The sequence below is a fragment of the Orcinus orca genome, chromosome 4 (genome assembly GCF_937001465.1).
Source record: "Orcinus orca chromosome 4, mOrcOrc1.1, whole genome shotgun sequence".
In the NCBI taxonomy this organism is placed as follows: domain Eukaryota; kingdom Metazoa; phylum Chordata; class Mammalia; order Artiodactyla; family Delphinidae; genus Orcinus; species Orcinus orca.
In genome coordinates this window covers 53,350,283-53,374,443 of record NC_064562.1, presented here as the reverse complement: position 1 = coordinate 53,374,443, position 24,161 = coordinate 53,350,283, and the positions used below count along the sequence as shown (strand labels likewise).

Genomic DNA, 24,161 nt, shown 5'->3' with positions numbered 1-24,161 from the left:
GAGTGACCTATCAGCAGAGGGTCTCCCTCACAGGTGGGTGAGGAACACAGCCAGGAACAGACTCTCACCAGGGTGTCCACATAACCACGTGGATGAGAACCAGGCAGGAGTGTCCTCACACTAGTGGGGCCACCTCATCGAAAGGTGAGGAACCCAGCAAAGGTGGCCACAAACCAGAGGACCCACATCACCAAGGGGTTGAGAGTGAGGTAGGTGTGTGGATGGGCATATTTAACACTCATTTCCCACCAGGAAGAGGAATTAACCAAAGGCTCAGCATGCCCTGCCAGAAGCAGATTAGGGCCTGAAGCAGTTTTGCGGGGTTGCGGCCAGCTAACAAGAAAGCAAGTTGAAGAAAGGAGTTCAGGGGCCCTGTAATTCACAAACCTGCAGAGTTATAAATGACAGCTATCGTCCAAAAATATATTGAAGTAAGGCTGCGAAGAGGACTTGAAAGCGGGGCAGAATTGCAGGAAACCGATTTCAGGAGGTAGACTGGATTTGCATTTAAAGCATAGGAAAAGAGGCAGAACATCGACAATGATGCACTTGGCAAAAAAGGGCGTATGAGTTTGTTCCTGAATATATTCAGGAAAAAACACATACGCCCTTTTTGGCAAACCAAGCAAGCTTGCAATGGAAATCCGAACTACTATGAAGTGTCACTTCCCCCTGGTCTAAAGGGCCATCTGAGAAAAGTGTAAAATCCAGAAAGGCAAGACAGGCCATGGGGAAAAAGGAGCCTTGTTATGCTCATGGGCGGGATGTAAATTGCCAACAGCCACTCTGGAGAAGTGTATGGTGTTTCCTGATACATCTGAAAAACAAAGCAACAGAGTCTAGGGCATTTCCACTTATGGTCCTAGAGCTTAGGGAAATTAAAATCAAAAAGACACAGCCACCCCAAAATTTGGGACGGCTCTGTTTACAGGAACCTCTTCTACAGTACAAGTTAAATATCCCAGAGAACAAATAATTGATAAAGAAGTTGCGGTACTTACGTACAACAGAATACCACTCAGCAATGAAATCTGTGTCACCAGGCCTGTACCAGCATAATGAGTGGATTGAGGCACGATGATTCTAAGTGAAATAAGTCACACAGAAAAAGAAACATCATAAGGTATCACTAATGCACGGAATGTAAACTTGGCTACACATGAACTGAATTACAAAACAGAACAGGGTCTCAAGTTTAGAAAACCAACTTATGCTTGCTTAAGGGGAAAGGTGAGTTGGGGTGCTGCATAAAACCAGAGTTTGAAATTAGCACAGATACCGTTCCATAAGCCAAATATGTAATAGACAAGACCTACCCCTTGCTCAACGAAATGGACTCAACAATGAGGTATCACTTCACACCTGTTAGAATGGGCATCATCTGAAAATCCACAAACAACAAATGCTGGAAAGGGTGTGGAGAAAAGGAAGCCTCTTCCACTATTGTTGGGAATATAAATTGATACAGTCACTATGGAGAACAATATGGAGTTTCTTAAGAAACTAATAATAGAATTACCATATGATACAGCCATCCCAGTACTGGACATATACCCAGACAAAACCATAAATCAAAAAGAGACATTCACCGCAATGTTCATTGCATCACTATTTACAATATCGAGGTAATGGAAGCAACCTAAATGCCCACAGACAGACGAATGCATAAAGATGTGGTACATATATAAAATGGAATATTACTAAGCCATGAAAGGAATGAAATTGGGTCATTTGTAGAGACGTCGATGGATCTAGAGACTGTCATACAGAGTGAAGTAAGTCAGAAAGAGAAAAACAAATCTTGTATATTCATGCATATATGTGGAACCTAGAAAAACTGTACAGATTAACCGTTTTGCAAGGCATAAATAGAGCAACAGATGTAGACAACAATCGTATGGACAACAAGGGGGCAAAGCTCTTGGGGGGGTGGTGGTGGGAGGAGTTGAGAGATTGGGATTGGCATGTAAACATTTATATGTATAAAATAGATAACCAATAAGAACCTGCTTATAAAAATATAAAATAAAATTCAAAATTAAAAAGAAATAAAATTTAAAAAATAAAACAGAAGAAACAATTATTCCCTTCACATACATGTATTTATATGAATAAATTATTTCCATGCTTCTATCTGTAAATACAAAAAAGAGGAATAAAATCTACCTTGAACCAAAAACGAAAAAGAGAAAAAAAAAACAGAACCCACCAGTTACTCAGAGGAAAACCGTATCAGGGCACTTGCTCCAGTTGTAAACAATTCTGAAGTTGGTCAGTGGTGGGGAATCGTCTCCCATTCAGCCAGCAGCCCCCACACAACAAGCGTCCTCATTGCAAAGCTGGGGCACCGTGCCGAGGCATCTGTGAGTAAACGTGAGCTGAGCCCCAGGCCAGTTGCTGCTGAACTGTTCCCACCCTTCCCAGGTAAAACACCTGAATATATACAAGGACTTGAAAGCCTAGAGGAAGGGCCATGGAGCCACACGAGTGACAGCATGCCAGCTGACTTGGTGCCTGCAGGCCAGCCAGGATGGTCCTGGCCCTGGGTGCTCTTCTGGAAGATTTCCATTTCCCTGCCTGAGATACCCGTCCTGTCCCTGCCCCCACTGCTTTTTTCCTTCCTCACCTCTGCCCAGGGAGAAATTCCAGCAGCAGGTATGGGTGACACATCCTCTTCTTTAGCAGGTGGCAGCCTGGCAACTGCTGCAGAAAGTCCAGCAGAGCCCCACTCACACTGGGCCACCCACAAAGCCGTGGCCTCTCACTCCCTCCCACCAGCCCAGCCCCAAGACTGCTGACAGGGCAGAGAAAATGGCGTCAGGCACAGCTGCAGGGGCTCTTGCTGCCTGGAGTGGTATTTATATTGATCTCAACCCAGGCACACCTGGGGAGGGCTGGCCAGCACGGTAAGGCTGCCCAGGTCAGCCAATCATCACCCCTCAGGGGCTCACAGTTGCAGAAAATGGAACTTGCTGAACCGGCCAGGTCCAAGGAACAGGTGTGGGCTCCTGAGAGTCAAGATAGACAAGGGGCTGCAGCTTTGGCTTGTTTTCTAATCATTTTATCTGGCCCATGAGTGGGAGACAACTTCAAGAAAACCCTCTCCTAATGAGAGGAACCCAGGAGTCAGGGAGAGGAGGGGTGGGTGGTGGTTGGAGACAGAGGCCTGGTGCCCTGGGTGCAGTGGAAGTCTCTGGAAGACCAGGTGGAGGGAGGCCACACAGAGTGATGCCCAGGGTCACAGACCTGTCAGAGCTGCTGTTTGTTAGTTCAAGTCCTGCTCTGAGGTGCTCTGTGTCAGCTCTGAGCGACAGGTGAGCTGGGGGTGCTCTTCAATGAGGGCTATGTGCACGGTTCCTGTGTGCCCAGCCCTGCCACGGTACCTGCAAGGGTAGCTCTGTATCCTGGGAGGGGCCTGACCATGAGAGCCCCGTGGGCTGGGTTGGGGGTGGGGTACCTGCCCAGGAGAGCTCCATATCCTGGGATTGGCCTGACCACGAGAGCCTCATGGGCTGCTGGGGACCTGGTAAAGGATGTCAGGACAGTCAGTGAAGCCACCGAGGATATACCTCCAGTTGCTCCTGATTCCTACACCCTGCTGGTCATTCTACCAACCACCAGGACATGGTATTCTGTATTAGTCTTCAATGATGCCTTCTTTTGTATTCCATTAGTCCCAGAGTCACAAGAAATTTTGGCTTGTGAGTGGCAGGACTCAACATACAACTAAAACAATACTTCCGGGCCGTCTTGCCCCAAGGGTTCAAAAATTCCCACACCATCTTTGGGGAAAGCTTAGCTAAGGACCGAGAAGTTCTACCTCTGGAAAAGGAAACCCTCCTTCAATATGCAGATGACATTCTGATCACCAGCCCTACTAAGGAGGCCTCTGAACTACCAAGCCAATAAAGGATAGAAGTTGTCCAAGAAAAAGCTCAAATATCACAGACTGCGGTGACCTGCCTGGGCTTCATTCTCACACAAGGTCAGAGAAGCCCATCCCAGGAAAGGGAAGAAACCATTTGCAGCCTTACCCCTTTCTAAAACTAGAAGACAGCTTAGGGGTTCCTGGGGAGGCCAGGGTTTGCTGCTTCTGGATCCCTAACTACAGTCTACTAGCTGGGCCTCTATATGAAACACTGAAAGGAAAAGATGATGATCCTTTTGAACAGAATCCAGAAGTGGCCTTTCAAGAATGGAAAGAGCAGTTAATTCAGACCCTTGCCCTGGAAGTCCCTAATTGAGCTAAACCCTTTGACCTTTCCATTCCCGGTGAAAGGTGAATCGCCACTGGAGAATTAGTGCAAAAACTGGGACCACTTGAAATGGAACAACGCAAGAATGCCATCCAGGTAGGATAAACTACAGTCACCAAGGGGCTTGGCCCACTGCCACATCTGGCCAAGATACTGGCGGTATCTAAAAACCTGGAAATCAGCAGCCCAAAAGGCCACCTCCCTCCTAAGGGAAAAGGACCCCACGTGGTGATCCTAATCACCAACCATGCCCTGAAGTTGCAGGGTTCGCTCCGTGGGCACACCAACCTCAAGTGAGGAGGCCCTCCAACTCCAACATCCAGAGAGATAACCGGGGGCAACAGGGCACCATGACGAGTCGTGTGAACATCACTTGACCTGGAGTTTCTCTCATAAAACAACAATAGTGTGTCCCGAAGGAGTAGACTACTGCTTGCAGGACTTACTGCACCCGGAGGGGAGCTAATAATCTTGGCGGGGGAACCGTATATCACACTGTCACCATAGAAAAGCCTACAGACACCGTGATGATGGTGGCCAATAAGACCGGCTGGACTCCTGTTTACTTCAAAAGGCTGTTGACTCAGTGGCCATCATGGTCCTTGATCACCACTGACCCTGGACTGTCTGGGAGTTGAGCGGGCAGGGCTCTGACACCTGGTGCTGTTTTTACGTTAATTCAGGGGCCTAATTGAAGAAAGAGCAGACTACTGGTCAGAGCATCTAGGCTGGCAGAAACGGTCAGCCTAAGGTGGCCAAACAAATGTGGGGCGGGGTGAAACCGGCCCCCACAGCGTCTCTGCACATCTCTTTCCTGGACCCTTAAAGGTCATTAGAATCTATAACACTTCCAATGCTGGTGCTCAGGCGGACGAGCAGGGAGGCAGGGGTCCTGGGGCCAATCAACGTCACCTGGAGGCTGCTGGGGAGAAGTTCTGACCCTCGTCCCCTGGTATGAGGGCTCCCAACTCAGCACTCAGCAGTTACAGAAGAAGGGTCTGCACCCTCAGCACTCCAAGAATGAGGAACGGGACAAAAGGCAGAGGAAGGGTTTGTCCTCAGCAAAGCCCATTAAAAATCCCTGGGAGATAAAAATAGAATCTGGGCAATAAAGTCAAGTCTGACCTTTTTTATCCTTTGTGCTTTGTCTAATTTCACGTGCTCCTAGGGTCCCGCATGCAGAGGTTCCACACCCGGCACTTCAGACCAGATTTCCTAGTGCAAAATGGCTGGGTCGACACCTCAGCTCCTGGGGCCCAGTGCAGACTCCAAGATATAGAGCCTGAGCTGCAGCCAACCTGGCCCTCGAGAGCTCCGCCCCCTCCCTCCCACTGACTCTCACAGGATCTCTACACAGCAGCCCAGCCCACAGCCCACGGGGTAGTGCATGCTCTCACCTCTCCATTCTCTGATCAAAATATAAAGTTTCCTTTGCTTGTGAACCAAACTCAGTCTCGATCTGTTGGCTCCAATGACACTGGGCAGGGGGACACTTGTTGGGGTCCACTCTGGAGGATCAGTAACAGAAATTGAGACTATTGTAACTTCAATGAACAGATGTGTGAGCCAAACTGTAGTTAACATAGAACAGTTTATAAGGCTCGGGTAAAATAAGATGTTTCTAACACTTCCATTTGATATTTCCATCACTTTATTATAAGCAAGTTCAGTGAAAAGGTTTGTCTTATTTGTCAGGTCAATATTAGAGAAATGAAGTGATTTCTTTCCAAGGATGTACATCTAATAATCTTGGTTAAAGCTTCAATCTTGTTTTAAATGCTTTTCCATTGAAAATGATACCTCTCTTTCAGCTCCCCCATTTCTGAGAAGTATAAAATCTTATAATTTATTATTACTAAAGGGGAAAGGTAGGAGGAGGGATAAATTAACAGTTTGGAATTAACACATACACACTGCTATGTATAAAATAGATCATCAACAAGGAACTACTGTATAGCACAGGGAACTACACTCAATATTTTGCAATAACCTATAAGGGGAAATAATCGGAAAAAGAATAGATATTTTTATTGACATCATCTATCAATGACAGTTAAAGTGTAACCTAAGGGAAGCCGGTGGTGAGTGCTTCTGACCCTGAAGACTTCAATCATCTAAAGTTTGGACTCTGCCTACTTCCCAAGGCCCTTAATGAACATATGTGTAGCCGTAGCTTAAAAAATTCCCCAGTTTGGGTTTCGGGGAGACACTGATTTTGAAAAAGCCCTGGTGTTCTCCTTACATGAATGGGACTCTTCCTACTGCTAAAACATGTCTGTCACACCCAGAGGATGGTATACCGTCTGATCGGGAAGAGTTTGGAAAAGGCATCTCATCTCCTCATCTCCTGGTGCTCGGGTTCACCCCTCCAGCGTCTTTACTAACAGTCTCCCCACTTGGAGATGTCAGCACTGTCAACATCCTGTTGCGTACAGTTTGGAATTTGTCCAGAGGATGAAGCGGAAGGATGAGGAACAATGAGAGACAAGTCCTAGGTGTTCAGACAGGCACATGTCACTCTAATTTCCAATCAGGAAGATGAATTGACCAAAGGCTAGGGTTGCCCATGGAAACAGTATAGGGCTTGAGGAAATCCCACTGCTTTGTGGCCAGTTCCCATAAACACAAGTTGAACAATGGAACTCAGGGGCAGTAAAATTCATGAAACTGCAGAGTTGAAAATATCTATCACTGAAAAATGTCTTGAGGAAAGTCAGAGAAAAGGATTGGTAAGCAAGGGAGAATGGCAGGAAAGGGATTTGAGGAGGTAGAAAGGACTCGCCATTAAGCACAAGAAAAGGGGCTGAACATTGCCAACATTGCAGTTGGCCAAAAAGGCTGTATGTGTTTTTTTCTGTATATATTCAAGAAAAGGGCATACACTTTTTTAGCCAACCAAACAGGTGGGCCCTGGAAATCAATACTACAAAAGATATCACTTCGCATCAGTCAGAAGAGCCATCCTCATAAAGTGTAAACACCAGAAATGCAGGACAGGGCAAGGAGAAGAGGGAGCCCTGTGAGGCTTATAGTGGAAATGTATATTGCCAACGGCCATTCTGGAGAAGTGTATTGTGTTTACTAAAGCATCTAAAAAATGAGCTACAGAGCATAGGGCACTTGCACTCATGGGCGTATATCTTGGGAAAAACAAAAATCGAGAGGACACAGGCACCCCAATGTTTACTGCCTCTCTGTTTAAAAGATCCTCGACTAGGATATAACTTAAATGTCTCTGGAGGGAAAAAATGGATAGAGATGTGGTACTTATGTAGAGTGGAATATTACTCAGCCTGGAAATCAATGAAATATGGCCAGTTGTAACAACTCCGGAGGAGTTACGTATGATCATTCTAAGTGACATAATTCAAAAAGAAAAAGACACGTATCATAAGATATCACTTAAAGGTGGAATCCAAAATGGCTACACATGAAATAAATTACAAAACAAAAACATAGTCAAATATGTAGAAAACACACGTAAGGCTGCTAAACGGGAAAGGTGGGGAGGGGTGAGGCATCATCCAGGAGGTTGAAATTAGCAAAGATACCATTCCAAATACCAAACTCATAATCAACAAGGCCTACACGGTAGCTAAAAGAACTGCACTCAGCACACTCAAGTCACCGGAAAAGAATATATACGACTGGTAAGAATCTGAAAAAGAATTTATTGATGTCTCTCTGTACGTGAATCAAGTGGATGTACAGCAGCAAGAAACAGAGCTTTGAAAATCAGCTGTAACCAATATAGTAATAAATTGAAAAAAATAAATGACAGAGAGACAGAGAAAACCTCTTACAACTTTTCCTCAGGGACGGTGATGCAACATGGATTGAACACATCTAGACCCACAGCAGGATGAGACATAAGGCTGGAAACTGTTCGTGCTAAGAGAAATGTGAGGTTGGGTGAGGAAATGCACACCCTTTAAAGTAATACTACCTGGTACCCATTCAATGGGTCCCAAATCTGCAGGTTCAAGGAATCTTCCTACAGCTAAAACATGCATGGAAAACCCAGAGGACTGTACACCATGTGATCGGGAGATGTGTCTAAAATGCACCTCATTTATCCTCTCCTGGTGCTCCTGTTCATCATTCCAGCCACGTTACTTAGAATCTCCCCACTTAGAGAATCAGCACATTTAAACTTCTGTTTCACACATTTTGCAAATTGTGAGGAGGATGAACGGGAAGAGGGGGAACCAATGAGAGAATAGTTGTAGGGGTTTGGACGGGCACATGTCACTCTAATTTCCCATTAAGAATAAGAATTAAAAAAAGGCTCAGCCTGCCTCACCAGAGCCAAAATAGGGCCTGAAGCAATCCTGCGGCTTTGAGGCCAGCTCACAAAAGAGCAACTTAAAAAATGGAGCTCAGGATCACTGCAATTCACAAACCTGCAGAGTTATAAATGAAAACTAACGTCCAAAAATATGTTGAGGTAAGGCAAAGAAGAGGATCTGAATGCAAGACAGAATTGCAAGAAACAGATTTCAAGAGATAGATTGGACTCGTCTTTAAAGCACATGAAAAGCGGCAGAATTTCGACAATGATGCAGTTGGCCCCAAAGGGAGTATGCGTTTTTTCCTGAATATATCCAGGAAAAAACGCATACGCACTTTATGGGCAACCAAGCAAGCAAGCAATGCAAATGTGCACAACAAAGAAGTCTCATTTCCCACCGGTCAAAAGGGCCATCCGAAAAAATTGTAAAAACCAGAAATGCAGGACAGGCCATGGAGAACAGGGAGCCTTTATACGCTGATGGACAGTGTGTGAACTGCCGAGAGCCACTCTGGAGAAGTGTATGGTGGTTCCTAAATCATCTAAAAAACAGAGCTACAGAGCATAGGGCACTTCCAATCATGGAAGTATATCTAGGGAAGTCTAAAAATCAACAAGACACAAGCACACCACAGTTTAGGGCTACTCTGTTTACAAGAACCTCAACTTCACTACACCTTAAATATCCCAGGAAAGAGAACAATGGATAAAGAAAATGTGGTACTTATGTACAATGGAATATCTCTTCACCATGAAATCAATGTAATAAGGCTAGTAGAAGGATAAAGAGTGGATTTAGGTCCGATAATACTACTTGAAATAAGTCAAACAGAAAAAGAAACATATCATAAGATATCACTTATAGAGGGAGGATAAATATGGCTGCACAAAAAATGAATTACAAAACAGAACAGTGTCTCACATTTAGAAAACACACTTATGTCAGCTTAAGGGGAAAGGAGAGGTGGGGTGATGCATAAAACCAGAGTTTGAAATTAGCACAGATACCGTTCAATAAACCAAATAGGTATTAGACAAGATCTACACCTTGCTCAATGAACTGGCCTCAACACACCCTATACACCGCAGAGAAATATATCTGAGTAATAAGAATCTTAAAACCCATGTATTGATATATCTCCATAAGGGAATCAAGTGTGTGCAGAGCGGCACAAACACAGCAGTGAAAATGAGCTAAACCCCATTATAGAAATAAATTTTAAAACCAAACCGCAGAAACAATGAAAGAGAGAAAAATTCTTACAAAATTCGCTCAGGGGCTGTGATGCAACCTGGAATGACCACATATAAACCCACAGCTGGATAAGACATAAGGCTGGACACTTGGGGCTGAGAGGATTGGTGAGCTTTGGTGAGCAACTGCCGACAGTTTAATGCAATACTTCATGCTACTCATTCCAAGGGTCCCAACACTCCAGGTTGAAGGGAATCTTCCTACAGCTAAACCATGCATGGGAAATCCAGCAGATGGTATACCATATGATCGGGAAAGGTTTCTAAAACACACCTCATTTTCCTCTCCTGGGGCTCTGGATCAACATTCCAGCCACTTTACTAACAACATCCCCACATGGAGAGTCAATGCCTTTAAGTTCCGGTATCGCACAGTCCGCAGTTAGTGCGGAGGATGAATGGGAATAGGGGGAACCAGTGAGAAAATAGCTGTAGCGGTTTCAATGGCCACATGTCACTCTAATTTCACATAGGAAGAAGAATTAACCAAAGGCACAGCAAGGCGCCCCAGAAGAAGAATAGGGCCTGAAGAAATCCTGCGGATATGAGGCAAGATCACAAAAATAAGAGCTGAAAAATGGAGCTAAGGGCCACTGCAATACAAACACCTGCAGAGTTATAAAGGCCAATTATTTTTCAAAAGTATATTGAGGTAAGGCTATGAAGAGGCACTGAGAGCAAGGCAGAATTGCAGGAAACCGATTTCAGGAGGTAGACTGGAATTGCATTGAAAACATATGAAAAGACTCAGAACATCGACAATCATGCACTTGGCCAAAAAGGGCGTATGCGTTTCTTAGTGAATATATTCAGGAAGAAACGCATACGCACCTTCTGGCCAACCAAGCAAGCTTGCAAAGGAAATCTGCATTACAATGAAGTCTCACTTCTGCCCAGTCAAAAGGGCCATCTGAAAAAAGTGTAAAATCCAGAAAGGCAGGACAGGCCATGGAGAACTGAGAGCCTTGTTATGCTCATGGGCGGGATGTTAATTGCCAACAGCCACTATGGAGAAGTGTATGGTGTTTCCTGAAACATCTAAAAAACAAGCAACAGAGAATAGGGCATTTCCACTTATGGTCCTATAGCTGAGGGAAATTAAAATCAAAAAGACACAGCCACCCCAAAATTTGGGACGGCTCTGTTTACAACAACCTCGTTTACGGTACAAGTTCAATATCGCAGAAAGCGAAAAATGGATAAAGAAGTTGTGGTACTTACGTACAATGCAATATCACTCAGCAATGAAATCTATGTCATCAGGCCCGTAGCAGCATAATGAGTGGATTCAGGTACGATGATTCTAAGTGAAATAAGTCACACAGAAAAAGAAACATCATAAGATATCACTAATACACGGAATGTAAACTTGGCTACACAGGAACTGAATTACAAAACAGAACAGGGTCTCAAATGTAGAAAACCAACTTATGCTTGCTTAAGGGGAAAGGTGAGTTGGGGTGCTGCATAAAACCAGAGATTGAAATTAGCACATATACCGTTCCATAAGCCAAATGTGTAATACAAAAGAGCTACTCCTTGCTCAACGAAGTGGACACAACACCCCATATTAAACCCCTAAGAATATACCTGACTAGTAAGAATCTTAAAACCTATGGATTTATATGTCTCCGAAAGAGAATCAAGCGTGTGTACAGCGGCATAAACGCAACAGTGATAGGATTGGTGAGGTTCGGTGAGCAAATGCAGACCCTTTGAAGTCATATTGCATGGTACCCATTCCATGGGTCTCAACTCTCAAGGTTTAAGGGATTCTTCCTTCAGCTAAAACAAGCATGTGGAACCCAGAGTATGATCCACCGTGTGATCGGGAAACATGTTCAAATGTGTCTCAGTTTTCATCCCCTGGTACTCGGGTGCAACATTCCAGACGATTTACTAACACTCTCCCCACTTGGAGAGTCAGTGCCTTTAACCTCCTGTTTGGCCCAGTTTGCAATTTCTGCGGAAGATGAACAGGAATAGGGAGAACCAATGAGAGACTAGCAGGAGGTGTCTGGATTGGCAAATTTAACTCTCATTACCCACCAGGAAGAGGAATTAACCAAAGGCTCAGCGTGCCATGCCGGAACCACACTAGGGCTTGAAGCAATCATGCGGTGTTGCGGCCAGCTCACAAGAAAGCGAGTTGAAGAAAGGAGCTCAGGGGGACTGTAATTCACAAACCTGCAGAGTTATAAATGACAGCCTTCGTCCAAAAATATATTGAAGTAAGGCTGCCAAGAGGACTTCAAAGCAGGGCAGAATTGCAGGAAACCGATTTCAGGAGGTAGACTGGAATTGCATGTAAAGCATAGGAAAAGAGGCAGAACGTCCACAATGATGCACTTGGCCAAAAAGGGCATATGCGTTTTTTCCTGAATATATTCAGGAAAAAACGCATATGCCCTTTTTGGTCAACCAAGCAAGCTTGCAAAGGAAATCTGCACTAAAATGAAGTCTCACTTACCCCCGGTCAAAAGGGCCATCTGAAAAAAGTGTAAAATCCAGAAGGGCAGGACAGGCCATGGAGAAATGGGAGCCTTGTTATGCTGATGGGCGGGATGTAAATTGCCAACAACCACTCTGGAGAAGTGTATGGTGTTTCCTGAAATATCCAAAAAACAAAGCAACAGAGCCTAGGGCACTTCCACTTATGGTACTATAGTTTAGGGAAATTAAAATAAAAAAGACACAGCCACCCCAAAGTTTGGGACGGCTCTGTTTACAAGAACCTCGTTTAGGGTACAAGTTCAATATCACAGAAAGCGAAAAATGGATAAAGACGTTGCGGTACTTACGTACAATGCAATATCACTCAGCAATGAAATCTATGTCATCAGGCCCGTAGCCGCATAATGAGTGGATTCAGGTACGATGATTCTAAGTGAAATAAGTCACACAGAAAAAGAAACATCATAAGATATGACTAATACACGGAATGTAAACTTGGCTACACAGGAACAGAATTACAAAACAGAACAGGGTCTCAAATGTAGAAAACCAACTTATGCTTGCTTAAGGGGAAAGGTGAGTTGGGGTGTTGCATAAAACCAGAGATTGAAATTAGCACAGTTACCGTTCCATAAGCCAAATATGTAATAGACAAGAGGTACTCCTTGTTCAACGAAGTGGACTCAACACCCCATATTAAACGCCTAAGATTATACCTGACTAGTAAGAATCTTAAAACCTATGGATTTATATGTCTCCGAAAGAGAATCAAGCGTGTGTACAGCGGCATAAATGCAGCAGTGATAGGATTGGTGAGGTTCGGTGAGCAAATGCAGACCCTTTGAAGTCATATTGCATGGTACCCATTCCATGGGTCTCAACTCTCCATGTTTAAGGGATTCTTCCTTCAGCTAAAACATGCATGTGGAACCCAGAGTACGATCCACCGTGTGATCGGGAAACGTGTTCAAATGTGTCTCAGTTTTCGTCCCCTGGTACTCAGGTGCAACATTCCAGATGCTTTACTAACACTCTCCCCACTTGGAGAGTCAGTGCCTTTAACCTCCTGTTTGGCCCAGTTTGCAATTTCTGCGTAAGATAAACAGGAATATGGAGAACCAATGAGAGACTAGCTGGAGGTGTCTGGACGGGCAAATTTAACTCTCATTTCCCACCAGGAAGAGGAATTAACCAAAGGCTCAATGTGCCATGTCGGAACCACACTAGGGCCAAAAGCAATCCTGCGGTGGTGCAACCAGCTCACAAGAAAGCGAGTTGAAGAAAGGAGCTCAGGGGCACTGTAATTCGCAAACCTGCAGAGTTATAAATGACAGCTATCGTCCAAAAATATATTGAAGTAAGGCTGCCAAGAGGACTTGAAAGCGGGGCAGAATTGCAGGAAACCGATTTCAGGAGGTAGACTGGAATTGCATGTAAAGCATAGGAAAAGAGGCAGAACGTCCACAATGATGCACTTGGCCAAAAAGAGCGTATGCGTTTTTTCCTGAATATATTCAGGAAAAAACGCATACACCCTTTTTGGCCAACCAAGCAAGCTTGCAAAGGAAATCTGCACTACAATGAAGTCTCACTGCCCCGCGGTCAAAAGGGCCATCTGAAAAAAGTGTAAAATCCAGAAAGGTAACACAGGCCATGGAGAACTGGGAGCCTTGTTATGCTGATGGGCGGGATGTAAATTGCCAACAGCCACTCTGGAGAAGTGTATGGTGTTTCCTGAGACATCTAAAAAACAAAGCAACAGAACCTAGGGCACTTCCACTTATGGTCCTATAGCTTAGGGAAATTAAAATCAAAAAGACACAGCCACCCCAAAGTTTGGGACGGCTCTGTTTACAAGAACCTCGTTTACGGTACAAGTTCAATATCACAGAAAGCGAAAAATGGATAAAGAAGTTGTGGTACATACGTACAATGCAATATCACTCGGCAATGAAATCTATCTCAACAGGCCCGTAGCAGCATAATGAGTGGATTCAGGTACGATGATACTAAGTGAAATAAGTCACACAGAAAAAGAAACATCATAATATATCACTAATACACGGAATGTAAAGTTGGCTACACAGGAACTGAATTACAAAAAAAACAGGGTCTCAAATGTAGAAAACCAACGTATGCTTGCTGAAGTGGAAAGGTGAGTTGGGGTGCTGCATAAAGCCAGAGATTGAAATTAGCACAGATACCGTTCCATAAGCCAAATATGTAATAGACCAGAGCTACTCCTTGCTCAACGAAGTGGACTCAACACCCCATATTAAATGCCTAAGAATATACCTGACTAGTAAGAATCTTAAAACCTATGGATTTATATGTCTCCAAAAGAGAATCAAGCGTGTGTACAGCGGCATAAACGCAGCAGTGATAGGATTGGTGAGGTTCGGTGAGCAAATGCAGACCCTTTGAAGTCGTATTGCATGGTACCCATTCCATGGGTCTCAACTCTCCAGGTTTAAGGGATTCTTCCTTAAGCTAAAACATGCATGTGGAACCCAGAGTATCATCCACCGTGTGATCGGGAAACGTGTTCAAATGTTTCTCAGTTTTTGTCCCCTGATACTCGGGTACAACACTCCAGACGCTTTACTAACACTCTCCCCACTTGGAGAGTCAGTGCCTTTAACCTCCTGTTTGGCCCAGTTTGCAATTTCTGAGTAAGATGAACAGGAATAGGGAGAACCAATGAGAGACGAGCTGGAGGTGTCTGGACGGGCAAATTTAACTCTCATTTCCCACCAGGAAGAGGAATTAACCAAAGGCTCAACGTGCCATGTCGGAACCATACTAGGGCCAGAAGCAATCCTGCGGTGTTGTGGCCAGCTCACAAGAAAGCGAGTTGAAGAAAGGAGCTCAGGGGCACTGTCATTCACAAACCTGCAGAGTTATAAATGACAGCTATCGTCCAAAAATATATTGAAGTAAGGCTGCCAAGAGGACTTGAATGCGGGGCAGAATTGCAGGAAACCGATTTCAGGAGGTAGACTGGAATTGCATGTAAAGCATAGGAAAAGAGGCAGAACGTCCTCAATGATGCACTTGGCCAAAAAGGGCATATGCGTTTTTTCCTGAATATATTCAGGAAAAAACGCATATGCCCTTTTTGGCCAACCAAGCAAGCTTGCAAAGAAATCTGCACTACAATGAAGTCTCACTGCCCCCCCCCCCCCCCCCCCCCCCCCGGTCAAAAGGGCCATTGAAAAGAAGTGTAAAATCCAGAAAGGCAGGACAGGCCTTGGAGAACTGGGAGACTTGTTATGCTGATGGGCGGGATGTAAATTGCCAACAGCCACTCTGGAGAAGTGTATGGTGTTTCCTGAAACATCTAAAAAACAAAGCAACAGAGCCTAGGGCACTTCCACTTATGGTCCTATAGCTTAGGGAAATTAAAATCAAAAAGACACAGCCACCCCAAAGTTTGGGACGGCTCTGTTTACAAGAACCTCGTTTATGGTACAAGTTCAATATCACAGAAAGCGAAAAATGGATAAAGAAGTTGTGGTACTTACATACAATGCAATATCACTCAGCAATGAAATCTATGTCATCAGGCCCGTAGCAGCATAATGAGTTGAATCAGGTTCGATGATTCTAAGTGAAATAAGTCACACAGAAAATCAAACATAAGATATCACTACTACATGGAATGTAAACTTGGCTACACAGGAACTGAATTACAAAACAAAACAGGGTCTCAGATGTAGAAAACGAAGGTATGCTTGCTGAAGGGGAAAGGTGAGTTGGGGTGCTGCATAAAACCAGAGATTGAAATTAGCACAGATACCGTTCCATAAGCCAAATATGTAATAGACAAGAGCTACTCCTTGCTCAACGAAGTGGACTCAACACCCCATATTAAACGCCTAAGAATATATCTGACAAGTAAGAAGCTTAAAACCTATGGATTTCTATGTCTCTCAAAGAGAATCAAGTGTGTGTACAGCGGCATAAATGCAGCAGTGATAGGATTGGTGAGGTTCGGTGAGCAAATGCAGACCCTTTGAAGTCATATTGCATGGTACCCATTCCATGGGTCTCAACTCTCCAGGTTTAAGGGATTCTTCTTTCAGATAAAACATGCATGTGGAACCCAGAGTAAGATCAACCATGTGATCGGGAAACGTGTTCAAATGTGTCTCAGTTTTCGTCCCCTGGTACTCGGGTGCAACTTTCCAGACGCTTTACTAACACTCTCCCCACTTGGAGAGTCAGTGCCTTTAACCTTCTGTTTGGCCCAGGATGCAATTTCTGCGGAAAATGAACAGGAATAGGGAGAACCCATGAGAGACTAGCTGGAGGTGTCTGGACGGACAAATTTAACTCTCATTTCCCACCAGGAAGAGGAATTAACCAAAGGCTCAGCGTGCCATGCCGGAACCACACTAGGGCCTGAAGCAATCCTGTGGTGTTGCAGCCAGCTCACAAGAAAGCGAGTTGAAGAATGGAGCTCAGGGGCACTGTCATTCACGAACATGCAGAGTTATAAATGACAGCTATCGTCCAAAAATATATTGAAGTAAGGCTGCCAAGAGGACTTGAAAGCGGGGCAGAATTGCAGGAAACCGATTTCAGGAGGTAGACTGGAATGGCATGTAAAGCATAGGAAAAGAGGCAGAACGTCCACAATGATTCACTTGGCCAAAAATTCCGTATGCATTCTTTCCTGAATATATTCAGGAAAAAACGCATACGCACTTTTTGGCCAACCAAGCAAGCTTGCAAAGGAAATCTGCACTACAATGAAATCTCTCTGCCCCCCATTCAAAAGGGCCATCTGAAAAAAATGTAAAATCCAGAAAGGCAGGACAGGCCATGGAGAACTGGGAGCCTTCTTATGCTGATTGGCGGAATGTAAATTGCCAATAGCCACTCTGGAGAAGTGTATGGTGTTTCCTGAAACATCCAAAAAACAAAGCAACAGAGCCTAGGGCACTTCCACTTATGGTACTATAGTTTAGGGAAATTAAAATAAAAAAGACACAGCCACCCCAAAGTTTGGGACGGCTCTGTTTACAAGAACCTCGTTTACGGTACAAGTTCAATATCACAGAAAGCTAAAAATGGATAAAGAATTTGTGGTACTTACGTACAATGCAATATCACTCAGCAATGAAATCTGTGTCATCATGCCCGTAGCAGCATAATGAGTGGATTCAGGTACGATGATTCTAAGTGAAATAAGTCACACAGAAAATGAAACATCATAAGATATCACTACTACACGGAATGTAAACTTAGCTACACAGGAACTGAATTACAAAACACAACAGGGTCTCAAATGTAGAACACCAACTTATGCTTGCTTAAGGGGAAAGGTGAGTTGGGGTGCTGCATAAAACCAGAGATTGAAATTAGCACAGATACCGTTCCATATGCCAAATATGTAATAGACAAGAGCTACTCCTTGCTCAACGAAGGGGACTCAACACCCCACATTAAACGCCTAACAATATACCTGACTAGTAAGAATCTTAAAACCTATGGATTTCTATGTCTCCGAAAGAGAATCAAGCGTGTGTACAGCGGCATAAACGCAGCAATGATAGGATTGGTGAGGTTTGGTGAGCAAATGCAGACCCTTTGAAGTCATATTGCATGGTACCCATTCCATGGGTCTCAAATCTCCAGGTTTAAGAGATTCTTCTTTCAGATAAAATATGCATGTGGAACCCAGAGTATGATCCACCGTGTGATCGGGAAACGTGTTCAAATGTGTCTCAGTTTTCGTCCCCTGGTACTCGGGTGCAACATTCCAGACGCTTTACTAACACTCTCCCCACTTGGAGAGTCAGTGCCTTTAACCTCCTTTGGCCCAGTTTGCAATTTCTGCATAACATGAACAGGAATAGGGAGAACCAATGAGAGATTAGCAGGAGGTGTCTGGACGGGCAAATTTAACTCTACTTTCCCACCAGGAAGAGGAATTAACCAAAGGCTCAGCGTGCCATGCCGGAACCACACTAGGGCCTGAAGCAATCCTGCAGTGTTGCGGCCAGCTCACAAGAAAGCGGGTTGAAGAAAGGAACTCAGGGGCACTGTAATTCACAAACCTGCAGAGTTATAAATGACAGCTATCGTCCAAAAATATATTGAAGTAAGGCTGCCAAAGGACTTGAAAGTGGGGCAGAATTGCAGGAAACCGATTTCAGGAGGTAGACTGGAATTGCATGTAAAGCATAGGAAAAGAGGCAGAACGTCCACAATGATGCACTAGGCCAAAAAGGGCGTATGCGTTTTTTCCTGAATATATTCAGGAAAAAACGCATACGCACTTTTTGGCCAACCAAGCAAGCTTGCAAAGGAAATCTGCACTACAATAAAGTCTCACTGCCCCCCGGTCAAAAGGGCCATCTGAAAAAAGTGTAAAATCCAGAAAGGTAACACAGGCCATGGAGAACTGGGAGCCTTGTTATGCTGATGGGCGGGATGTAAATTGCCAACAGCCACTCTGGAGAAGTGCATGGTGTTTCCTGAAATATCGAAAAAACAAAGCAACAGAGCCTAGGGCACTTCCAATTATGGTCCTATAGTTTAGGGAAATTAAAATCAAAAAGACACAGCCACCCTAATGTTTCGGACGTCCCTGTTTACAAGAACCTCGTTTACGGTACAAGTTCAATATCACAGAAAGCGAAAAATGGATAAAGAAGTTGTGGTACTTACGTACAATGCAATATCACTCAGCAATGAAATCTATGTCATCAGGCCCATAGCAGCATAATGAGTGGATTCAGGTACGATGATTCTAAGTGAAATAAGTCACACAGAAAAAGAAACATCATAAGATATCACTACTACACAGAATGTAAAGTTGGCTACACAGGAACTGAATTACAAAACAGAACAGTGTCTCAAATGTAGAACACCAACTTATGCTTGCTTAAGGGGAAAGGTGAGTTGGGGTGCTGCATAAAACCAGAGATTGAAATTAGAACAGATACCGTTCCATAAGACAAATATGTAATAGACAAGAGCTACTCCTTGCTCAACGAAGTGGACTCAACACCCCATATTAAACACCTAAGAATATACCTGACTAGTAAAAATCTTAAAACGTATGGATTTCTATGTCTCCGAAAGAGAATCAAGCGTGTGTACAGCGGCATAAACGCAGCACTCATAGGACTGGTGAGGTTCGGTGAGCAAATGCAGACCCTTTGAAGTCATATTGCATGGTACCCATTCCATGGGTGTCAACTCTCCAGGTTTAAGGGATTCTTCTTTGAGATAAAACATGTATGTGGAACCCACAGTATGATCCACCATGTGATCGGGAAACATGTTCAAATGTGTCTCAGTTTTCGTCCCCTGGTACTCGGGTGCAACATTCCAGACGCTTTACTAACACTCTCCCCACTTGGAGAGTCAGTGCCTTTAATCTCCTGTTTGGCCCAGTTTGCAATTTCTGCATAAGATGAACAGGAATAGGGAGAACCAATGAGAGACTAGCTGGAGGTGTCTGGACGGGCAAACTTAACTCTACTTTCCCACCAGGAAGAGGATTTAACCAAAGGCTCAGCGTGCCATGCCAGAACCACACTAGGGCCTGAAGCAATCCTGCTGTGTTGCGGCCAGCTCACAAGAAAGCGAGTTGAAGAAAGGAGCTCAGGGGCACTGTAATTCACAAACCTGCAGAGTTATAAATGACAGCTATCGTCCAAAAATATATTGAAGTAAGGCTGCCAAGAGGACTTGAAAGCGGGGCAGAATTGCAGGAAACCGATTTCAGGAGGTAGACTGGAATTGCATGTAAAGCATAGGAAAAGAGGCAGAACGTCCACAATGATGCACTTGGCCAAAAAGGGCGTATGCGTTTTTTCCTGCATATATTCAGGAAAAAACGCATACATCCTTTTTGGCCAACCAAGCAAGCTTGCAAAGGAAATCTGCACTACAATGAAGTCTCACTGCCCCCTGGTCAAAACGGACATCTGAAAAAAGTGTAAAATCCAGAAAGGCAGGACAGGCCATGGAGAACTGGGAACCTTGTTATGCTGATGGGCGGGATGTAAATTGCCAACAGCCACTCTGGAGAAGTCTATGGTGTTTCCTGAAACATCCAAAAAACAAAGCAACAGAGCCTAGGTCACTTCCAATTATGTTCCTATAGATTAGGGAAATTAAAATAAAAAAGACACAGCCACCCCAATATTTGGGACGGCTCTATTTACAAGAACCTCTTTTAGGGTACAAGTTCAATATCACAGAAAGCGAAAAATGGATAAAGATGTTGTGGTACTTACGTACAATGCAATATCACTCAGCAATGAAATCTATGTCATCAGGCCCATAGCAGCATAATGAGTGGATTCAGGTACGATGATTCTAAGTGAAAAAATTCACACAGAAAAAGAAACATCATAAGATATCACTAATACATGGAATGTAAACTTGGCTACACAGGAACTGAATTACCAAACAGAACAGGGTCTCAAATGTAGAAAACCAACATATGCTTGCTTAAGGGGAAAGGTGAGTTGGGGTGCTGCATAAAACCAGAGATTGAAATTAGCACAGATACCGTTCCATAAGCCAAATATGTAATAGACAAGAGCTACTCCTTGCTCAACGAAGTGCACTGAAGACGCCATATTAAACGCCTAAGAATATACCTGACTAGTAAGAATCTTAAATCCTATGGATTTATATGTCTCCAAAAGAGAATCAAGCATGTGTACAGCGGCATATACGCAGCAGTGATAGGATTGGTGAGGTTCGGTGAGCAAATACAGACCCTTTGAAGTCATATTGCATGGTACCCACTCCATGGGTCTCAACTCTCCAGGTTTAAGGGATTCTTCCTTCAGCTAAAACATGCATGTGGAACCCAGAGTATGATCCACCGTGTGATCGGGAAACGTGTTCAAATGTGTCTCAGGTTTCGTCCCCTGGTACTCGGGTGCAACATTCCAGACGCTTTACTAACACTCTCCCCACTTGGAGAGTCAGTGCCTTTAACCCCTTGTTTGGCCCAGTTTGCAATTTCTGCGTAAGATAAACAGGAATAGGGAGAACCAATGAGAGACTAGCTGGAGGTGTCTGGACGGGCAAATTTAACTCTCATTTCCCACCAGGAAGAGGAATTAACCAAAGGCTCAGCGTGCCATGCCAGAACCACACTAGGGCCTGAAGCAATCCTGCGGTGTTGCGGCTAGCTCACAAGAAAGCGAGTTGAAGAAAGGAACTCAGGGGCACTGTAATTCACAAACCTGCAGAGTTATAAACGACAGCTATCGTCCAAAAATATATTGAAGTAAGGCTGCCAAGAGGACTTGAAAGTGGGGCAGAAATGCAGGAAACGGATTTAAGGAGGTAGACTGGAATTGCATGTAAAGCATAGGAAAAGAGGCAGAACGTCCACAATGATGCACTTGGCCAAAAAGGGCGTATGCGTTTTTTCCTGAATATATTCAGGAAAAAACGCATACGCACTTTTTGGCCAACCAAGCAAGCTTGCAAAGGAAATCTGCACTACAATGAAGACTCACTGCCCCCCGGTCAAAAGGGCCATCTGAAAAAAGTGTAAAATCCAGAAAGCCAGGACAGGCCATGGAGAACTGAGAGCCTTGTTATGCTGATGGACGGGATGTAAATTGCCAACAGCCACTCTGGAGAAGTGTATGGTGTTTCCTGAAACATCTAAGAAACAAAGCAACAGACCCTAGGGCATTTCCACTTATGGTCCTATAGCTTAGGGAAATTAAAATCAAAAAGACACAGCCACCCCAAAGTTTGGGACGGCTCTGTTTACAAGAACCTTGTTTACAGTAGAAGTTCAATTTCGCAGAAAGGGAAAAATGGATAAAGAAGTTGTGGTACTTACGTACAATGCAATATCACTCAGCAATGAAATCTATGTCATCAGGCCCGTAACAGCATAATGAGTGGATTCAGGTACGATGATTCTAAGTGAAATAAGTCACACAGAAAAAGAAACATCATAAGATATCACTAATACACGGAATGTAAACTTGGCTACACAGGAACTGAATTACAAAACAGAACAGGGTCTCAAATGTAGAAAACCAACTTATGCTTGTTAAAGGGGAAAGGTGAGTTGGGCTGCTGCATAAAACCAGAGATTGAAATTAGCACAGATACTATTCCATAAGCCAAATATGTAATAGAAAAGAGCTACTCCTTGCTGAACGAAGTGGACTGAACACCCCATATTAAAGGCCTAAGAATACACCTGACTAGTAAGAATCTTAAAACCTATGGATTTATATGTCTCCGAAAGAAAATCAAGTGTGTGTACAACGGCATGAACGCAGCAGTGATAGGATTGGTGAGGTTCGGTGAGCAAATGCAGACCCTTTGAACTCACATTGCATATTACCCATTCCATGGGTCTCAACTCTCCTTGTTTAAGCGATTCTTCCTTAAGCTAAAACATGTGTGTGGAACCCAGAGTATGATCCAACATGTGATCGGGAAACGTGTTCAAATGTATCTCAGTTTTTGTCCCCTGGTACTCGGGTGCAACATTCCAGACGCTTTACTAACACTCTCCGCACTTGGAGAGTCAGTGCCTTTAATCTCCTGTTTGGCCCAGTTTGCAATTTCTGTGGAAAATCAACAGGAATAGGGAGAACCCATGAGGGACTAGCTGGAGGTGTCTGGACGGGCAAATTTAACTCTCATTTCCCACCAGGAAGAGGAATTAACCAAAGGCTCAGCGTGCCAGGCCGGAACCACACTAGGGCCTGAAGCAATCCTGCGGTGTTGCAGCCAGCTCACAAGAAAGCGAGTTGAAGAAAGGAGCTCAGGAGCACTCTAATACACAAAACTGCACAGTTATAAATGACAGCTATAGTCAAAAAACATATTGCAGTAAGGCTGCCAAGAGGACTTGAAAGCGGGACAGAATTACAGGAAACCGATTTCAGGAGGTAGACTGGAATTGCATGTAAAGCATAGGAAAAGAGGCAGAACGTCCACAATGATGCACTTGGCCAAAAAGGGCGTAAGCGTTTTTTCCTCAATATATTAAGGAAAAAACGCATACGCACTTCTTGGCCAACCAAGCAAGCTTGCAAAGGAAATCTGCACTACAATGAAGTCTCACCTCCCCCTGGTCAAAAGAGCCATCTGAAAAAAGTGTAAAATCCAGAAAGGCAGGACAGGCCATGGAGACCTGGGAGCCTTGTTATGCTGATGGGCGGGATGTAAATTGCCAACAGCCACTCTGGAGAAGTGTATGGTGTTTCCTGAAACATCCAAAAAACAAAGCAACAGAGCCTAGGGCACTTCCACTTATGGTCCTATAGCTTAGGGAAATTAAAATAAAAAAGACACAGCCACCCCAAAGTTTGGGACGGCTCTGTTTACAAGAACCTCGGTTACGGTACAAGTTCAATATCACAGAAAGCGAAAAATGGATAAAGAATTTGTGGTAATGACGTACAATGCAATATCACTCAGCAATGAAATCTATGTCATCAGGCCCATAACAGCATAATGAGTGGATTCAGGGACGATGATTCTAAGTGAAATAAGTCACAGAGAAAAAGAAACATCATAAGATATCACTAATACACGGAATGTAAACTTGGCTACACAGGAACTGAATTACAAAACAGAAGAGGGTCTCAAATGAAGAAAACCAACATATGCTTGCTTAAGGGGAAAGGTGAGTTGGGGTGCTGCATAAAACCAGATATTGAAATTAACACAGATACCATTCCATAAGCCAAATATGTAATAGACAAGAGCTACTCCTTGCTCAACGAAGTGGACTCACCACCACATATTAAATGCCTAAGAATATACCTGACTAGTAAGAATCTTAAAACCTATGGATTTATATGTCTCCGAAAGAGAATCAAGCGTGTGTACAGCGGCATAACCGCAGCAGTGATAGCATTGGTGAGGTTCGGTGAGCAAATGCA

General features: G+C 44.0%; 1 long non-coding RNA gene across 2 annotated transcripts in view; it reads right to left on the bottom strand.

The window, feature by feature from the left end:
- Positions 1-24,161, bottom strand: part of LOC125964234 (uncharacterized) — a 998,344-nt gene that overhangs the window by 796,528 nt on the left and 177,655 nt on the right. The window lies entirely within an intron of this gene.